Raw genomic sequence first — 8,315 nt, forward strand, 5'->3', positions numbered from 1 at the left:
ACGCGCATCAGTCAAGAGAATATTTTTTGTCTCGTACGTGCCATGTTAATGGTGCTATCTCGCACGTACTCAATTTTTGCTGATTTTTTAATTGTTACATTTTGAATTTTAGTATCACAATGGTTTTTTTTAAGTAGTATTTTACATTATATTGAGACGTGAAGTGACCGGATCTTGCATACTGAATCAACCATATAAAATCTCGACGATGTGAGAGATAGTACAGGGTGTCCAAAAGTCACTGAAGAATAAAGAATCTTTGTCATTTTACCATTTCTGTTTTTTTTATTTAAAAATAATATATAATATTTTGGAAATAAATTTTTTATGAGTATAGCATTGAACAATATACGCAAGTTGTAAAATTGTTTTACGAAAATCAGACAATGCTTTGGCGACAACATTATAACTCCCTATAGCAATGTCAAATCGCCACCACGATAAGTTTATATTAACAAACCCCAAACCGTGCAAGATTTGAATTAATACATCAGAAACGATAACTGAGTTAAATCGCAATATATGTGTGGCACACTGAAGAGCGACCCTTTTGGGGGAGCTTGGGGCTTCTACATTAATAAGCCTTGTGCCTAACTTGGTCTGAACTTCTGTGGAGGCAAACACACACATTTCAGTGAGGACATATTTTTTTTAAAGGTTAAGACTGTCTGCATACGAAGATTGACAAGTGTTTATGAATCCAGTGCATAATGAAAGTGAAGCTATGTTGACATTATAATTTGAAAAACAAAATATAGGCGGTGAAATATATCTCTTTCTCTCTCTCTCTCTCTCTCTCTCTCTCGCCCGCTCTCTCTTTCTCTATTTCTCCCCTTTATTCACTTCCTCTCTCTTTCTTTATTGGAAGCGAGAATTAAATATGATTGTAACGTTATAATACAGTTGAAGCTTGCAATATGGGACCAGCGAACGCGACGTAGCAGTTTTAGCTGCATGCGTCTGGTTTCAACAGGTTTTTATAAAATATGCTCCGCAAATATTAAACGTAAAATAAGTTATATATTTTTATTAGAAAATGCATTTGTTCGCTATTTTTGTACAAGCGTTAGAGTTAAGTATGCGGTCCCTGTGAGGACGCAATGATGACGAGAGAAGCGACCCATGCCAGCCGGTTATAACCGACGACATATCGAACCGTTCTGTTGCTGTTTCCATGTGCCTATCGTTAGATATAGTGTCTACCACCCGGGAAGCTGATCGCGTTCTCAGGACGTTCCTCAACGAAGTAACTTTCCCCGGAAAACGGTAGTGTCATATATGTATAAAGTGTATGTGACTGTTTTTAGTTTATACCATGTTTCTGTTGAAGCTAGAAGTTCTGTGTCCCCACCGTACTGGAAGGGAAACACATATGGAAATTTATTTCTCTTGTCTGGGTGACAACATCAATTTTTGGTTCTTCGACTGGAGTTTGATTTTGCAGCACATGAGGAAAATCAGCAGTATGGTAAGTTCTGGTAATTATGAAGATTGGGAAGACTTTACGCCTTGTTAATATGAGATACACCTCCTTCCAATCTTTTTCCTCGTGTGTTTCCATGATATACGACGTTTTGTCCTGGTGGTAAATAATGGGTTGATGAAACGGAGTTCATAAAAGATTCGCAGTTCGGTTTTCGTTGATTTTTTTTCTATTCTGAATCGACCCAGACATTTTGGCAAAGCTTTATTGTTACTACTCACGAACGATGACATTCTCGTGTCTTCCTAAGCTTTGAATGAATTAATCTTGCTTGCTGGGAAATGTATGTGTGGTTTCCTTAGAATCTGCCCTTGTTGACATATATACCAAAGATGTGAAAGCCCATGGCTTATTGTTTGAGTTATGTGAAATTGCCAGAAAGGTTTTGGATATCGTTTAGCCATTCAACATAGTTTTGACATTCTAGGACCCTAGTGTGAATGCAAGTCTCTTTGTAGTCTTTTCCACTTGTTGGATGCGAACATAAGCCCTACAAACCCTGTAGAGCAGATAGTTAGTTGCAGGATAGCAGCTTACTGACTGAGAGCTGCTCAATTTAATATATATATATATATATACATATATATATATATATATATATATATATATATTAACATAAAAAAAGTTTATAGTGTCGCGTTTATTATATATAGTTTGTATTTAATTTCTATATTAACTTGTGCATCCGTTGTTTTCACCGTTACGTATTTTATATTTTTTCAGCATTACTACATTATCTATATTTTATTTGTATTTTATTTATATTTTATTTTCGTTAAATTTATATGTTACTTTTTTATTAGTAGTACTTTTAAATTTTGTGATTTCTTTCAACTTTTTCTGTTATTTTGTTTTTTTATTATTTATTTATATATGTATACACTATTCTTAGTTTTTCATCATCATTATAAATTTACTTTAACTTTTATTTTATTTTTAATTATAAATGATGTTACTGTCATTTATATTATAACCACATTTATCATTATGATCATCAGTATTACTGTCATATTTTTTTATAATTAATGTTATTTTCATTCGTAGTGTTATTATCATTTTTATGTCTATTATTTTCATCATTAATATCAGTTGTTATCATTAATGTTATTTTTTCTTTTATATTATTTATTTTATTATTATTACAATATCTTTTGTTTATTTTTATATATCTTTTTACAAATTTTCACTACAAATATTATTATTAAAATTATTATTATTATTTTATAATCATTATATTTTATACTCGTTGTTGTTGTTATTATTATTATTATTATTATTATTATTATTATTATTATTATTATTATTATTATTATTATTATTATTATTATTAATCGCTCCGTCCGTTATCATGATGTGCATCCCTAAAAAGGAAAGTGGAATATTCCAAATAAAACATGTCACCCTTGAAAATATAAAACAAAAATTGGTGGGACTGTTGAGGCAAAGTTAATAAAAATGATTTGTCTTTCTTGGCCTTTTGGCTAAGATCAAAGTGTAGTGTCTGTTCTTCAGGTGCTATATTTCAATTTCTTCTCTCTCAGTGGAAGAGAAATCCTTTACGACTAAGACAATTTTTAAGACAATTTTTTCTCCACATTAAAAAACAACCCTGGTGTCTAAATCTGTCCCATGAGGAGGCATTGTAAATAGGTACTAATGTAGCAAAGTTTTACTATTAAAAAAGTAACTGGAAAAAAGTTATTTCTGATTTAATTACAAAATGCTCTGGAACTGTTACTTCTGATTAATTATAAAATGCCCTGGAAAATGTCCGTTCTGATTATATTTGTTTGTTTACTTGCCTCGTCACGAGGGCGGAATTGGACATGAGGTCAGTTAAAAATTTAGGGGGAAACCAGCTCCCCAAAAGGGGCACTCTAGTCAATAACAAGAATAAAAATCGTATCAGTAATGAAGGATGTCTCCTCCATTAACAAAGACCCAAAAAGGGGGGATTTAAGTCACTGGAATGCTGAAACTGATACTATACTCAGAAATCCGTGTTGAAGCAATGGTTGCCTAATCCCTAACCGTGTTAATATTTGTATGTATTACTTTCGAAAAGCTGCTGGAACAGTTTCTGATTTAATCATTACTTTATTTCAAGTATATTTTAAGCAGTTGTTTACGGGATATGAAGTCAGTCCCGGAAATTAATCAAACCGTTTACGATTTAAATATTACATTATTTCATGTATATTTTTAACAGTGGGGTGAGGATATTAAATCAGTCCCGAAAATGGGTGAAACCTTTTACGCATTACACATTACTTTATTTAATGTATATTTTTAACATTCGGGTGGGAAATACGAAGTCGGTTCCGGAAATGGCTACAACCATTTACGTTTTGGACATTACTTTATTTAATATATATTTTTAACAGTAGGATGGGAGATGAAAAGTCGGTCCCGGAAATGGCTGAAAAAGTTTACGATTTATACATTATTTTATTTCATGTATATTTTCAACAGTGGGTAGGGATTATAAGCCAATTCCAGAAATGGCTGAAACAATTTACTATTTAGACATTACATTATTTGATGTATATTTTTAGCAGTGGGTTGGGGATATAAAGTCAGTCCCGGAAATGGCGGAAACAGTTACGTTACGTTATTTAATTATATTTTCAACAGTGGGGTGGCGGACATGAATTAAGTCCCTGGATTGAATGAGATGTGCAAATATATACTAACAGAAAGCATCGTCCAGTATTTAATGAGATAGGAGGAAATATATCAAAGTTATTATTTTAGTAAAGGAGCGATACAGTTTTAATAAAACACTTGAATAATATGAGTGTGCGTTCATTAATGCTGAACAAAACGCCCACAGCTTGCCAAGCTACAATATATTACATATGAAAAATGCTGCTGTGGAATTTACACAGGCCCCGCTACTTATTATTATTTCACTCTTTTAAATTATGATTTCTGGTATTAGATGTTTTGTTTAAAGTAAATGCAAATGTAATTTTCTATCTGAATTTAATTTGGTATTTTTATAACTAGTGTTGGGACGATTCCAATATTATTTCCGATTCCGATACAATTACCGATTCCGTACGAAATTCCTAATTCCGATACAATTACTGATTGCGGTTCCGTTTCTTTATAAATCTCTAAATATTTGACTATAACGTTGTTATTTTGTCCCGGTTATCGTAAAAACACATGTTAAATATGCATGTATTTTCTCAAACGTAAAACCACAATTGTGGGGGGGGTGATCGAAAGGTTTAATCTTACTGGAAGTTTGAATCAATAAATATTAATTATTCTATTATTACTACAAGCAAGACGTTTTATATTTAAAAAAAATCAGATAAAATAGATAATTAAAGGAATCGGTTTTGGAATCGGAAAATAGGCTCAAATTTTCCCGAGTCCGTTACCCATTCCGATACGCCGATTTTTCCGATTCCAATTAAGCGTCCCAACACTATGACCTAACGCTTAAGTAAAATAGCTAGTAACCTTTACAATCTAATATTTCATGTCATAAAAATACGCTGCATTATATACGCTTTTAATTCTCCTATTACTTCTTACAGATTATCTCATAATTTGCTTTCTTATTGAGCATATATGGTTCGCTTATCGATAACCCAATTCTTTGTGTGACAGATTCCTTTTCCCCCTCTATGAGCCGTTTACCCCCGCTCATTATTTCCTCCCCCCTTTGTAAAATGATTCCCTAGTATGTTCCCTCCTTCACAATGAAAACGTTTTAATATACATTCTATTTTCTTGTCTCTTCTATCCTCATCCCTTTAAAGTTTATAACGTTATAATTTGAAGTAAATATCTTTTTTCTTCTTTATTTGATAACTGTAACTTTTCTGAGGAAAACAACCATCTATTAAATCGCCTGATGACTTCTGGTTTAATCGACCATGTCCAAAACATGTAAATTTGTTTATATTAATAAACATATATTTTGTTCTGTTTTTATTGAGTAATCTTAATAACCTATAATAATACATGACTTAATTTATGCACTACGTGCATAAATTAAGTCATGTATTATTATAAATTAATAATTAATAAATAATATCTAAATAAAAAAAAGTAATATGTCCTAAAATGTGGGTGAAGAAAAATGTAAACAAAGGACAAATAACTCCTTTCTCCTAATAAAATCGCTCAGAGAGCGAAAAAAAGAAAGAAGAAATAATCGCTAATAAAATATAAATAAAAATTCAACAATCTCATATATACATATATATATATATATATATATATATATATATATATATATATATATATATATATATATATATATATAGCATACGTCTGACGAAACCTAGCGTGGATGAAACGCGAAATATTCTGTGTAGGTTAATTGCCATATTTATATATATTTATAACAGACTATATATATATATATGTATGTATGTATGCATATATATATATATATATGTATGTATGTATGTATGTATATATATATATATATATGCATGAAACCAGTTTTAATGTTTATGCATTTGACCCAGAGAATCACTACCATTGTTTATGCCAAGAAAATGGAAATAAATTTAAAAAATGGCAGACTACATAGTTTTAAAGAAAATATATAAAAATAATTTAGATTATATATATATATATATATATATATATATATATATATATATATATATATATTTGCGTGTGTGTTTGTGTGTAGGTTTGTTGTGTGCGTGAGTGTGTGCATTTGTGTACAGGTATATTTGTGTCTATGTGTTATATGGAGTAATATAGGTAAAATATAGATCGAAAGAAAATTATTTCAGCAAAACTGTCGAGAAATAAAAAAAAAGAGGTAAAAAAGCACTAAATACTTGTCCATATTTGAAACTCCGCCCGGAAAAATTCAGAAACATGAACACAAAAAATAGAAAATATGAGATTTCGATTTTCTTTTTCATATTATAAAACATTCAGAATCGATGGACATGAAAATAGATTATTTTTCATATTATATTTTTGTCTAAATTGGATATATTATTATTATTATTATTATTATTATTATTATTATTATTATTATTATTATTATTATTATTGCTGTTGCTCTTCCATTAAAATTAGAGTGTTATGATAGTTTACACCTTTTTTCTCACATGCAGGCTCTTACACCACAGCTAGTAAGGATAGTTAATGGGTCAATTAGATAGAAAAGCACCTTGCGTAAGATGTTTGCTGCGCTAAGCAGAACTGGCGTCTAGAGTGCAGTGGTGCTGTATCTTATTTTAGAGGAGTTCAGCTGTTTCATAAGTTCAACAGTGATTGCGTCAAGCGCACTTATTATTGACACAATGAAGGTTTCCTCATTCAACAGTCTATCAATCTCCACACTCGGTTTCTGAAAGTTGCGTTGTTTCTCATTCTTCTTGCCTGTTATATTCATGTCATTTGGGCAAGTCACATAATAATTTGGCATTCATTCGTATTTTTGTTCACAACTACAATATCCGGTTTTCTGTGAGTTATCTCTCAGTCACACAGAATCACGAAATCCCAGGTAATCTTAACGTCTTCGTTTTCCTCTACACCTTCTAGATAATGTTTGTCACTTTTCAGATTGCAAACTTTTTGCACAAAGTCCAGTGCAGATTTGTACACACTTTGTGATGGCGACGTTTGTACTCTTTTCTAGCTGGTATAGAACACGCACTAACAATGTGCTACACTCTTTCAAAAGATATACCGCACAACCCGCACTTATCAGAACAGTCGTTCCTATAGATGTTTTTTTTTATTGCATTGGTATATAGTGCCTGTTCTTGAGGAGCAAATATAAGATATTCTGTATCTCTTTTAAAGTCACCTTTAAAAAAGTGATTTAGAATCTCGCTGAAACTGACCAAGAAGTGTCATTCTTAGAAACTCAGTCAACTTTTCTTCTTCGATTCTTCCAGATACTTCTGCTTATTTTTTTAATGAATCTTTATCTAGATCTTCATCTTTTGCCACTGCTGCGGGTAACACTTCATGAATCTTAGTCGAGTATTCGTAAACATTCTAAGCTATCCCCCGGCACATTTTTCAATCGCAATCAGCCCTGATCCTCCTTTCTCCTTTGTGATAAACAGCGTGAGCACATTAGTATTTGGGTTAAGTGTTCCATATTTGACTAACAGTTCCCGTGCATCTCTATCCAATTTTTTTATTTCTTCCTGTGCCTATCCGACAAAAGCTGCATCATCGAATTACAGCAACCGCCCATGAATTGATGGCTGAGAACAGGTTCTTACGATTCAGTCTAGATTTCAGGAGCAGTTTTAAGTCTCCTCACATATACTTATTTCGTATTCTTTTTTATTACATTGCGAAACATCGTATCAAGTTCAAGCACCCGAGTTACTTGTAGCCTTCTGCATCAAGATCACTTAATCGATTAGAATTTGGCATGGCTCCTCTCTTCCTTCGTTTAACACTAACTACTGAACGTTTGGAAATTCCAAACTCTATATTTATTTCTGCACTCCACTGCTGTAAAATTTGAAATAGAGAGTCAATTTCATTTTCTTTTTTGACAATACATTTCAGATTATCCATAAACCATATGGGGCTGATCTTCTTGTCTAGTTGATATCTCATGTTTGTCTCTCTTATTACATGTGTCAATGGTATGAGTGGTATTATGATTAGAAATGACAGTAAGGAACATCCGTAGAAGATTCCGCATCTGATGTTGACTATCCCTAATAGTTTCTTATCTGAAAAAGGTAGGTTTTCTATCTGCTCATACATATCCCTATAAACTTAATTATATTTTCAACCAAATCTACCGGTTTCAACGTTCTGAGTACCCAGGAATGCGGCACCATATCATAAGCTTTCTTGTAATCCATCC

General features: G+C 31.8%; 1 pseudogene; it reads left to right on the forward strand.

The window, feature by feature from the left end:
* Positions 1 to 2,943: 2,943 nt before the first annotated feature.
* Positions 2,944 to 3,071, forward strand: LOC145242759 (U2 spliceosomal RNA; annotated as a pseudogene).
* Positions 3,072 to 8,315: the final 5,244 nt, after the last annotated feature.

Source organism: Euprymna scolopes, chromosome 2 (genome assembly GCF_053919585.1).
Source record: "Euprymna scolopes isolate OS-2025 chromosome 2, ASM5391958v1, whole genome shotgun sequence".
NCBI lineage: Eukaryota > Metazoa > Mollusca > Cephalopoda > Sepiida > Sepiolidae > Euprymna > Euprymna scolopes.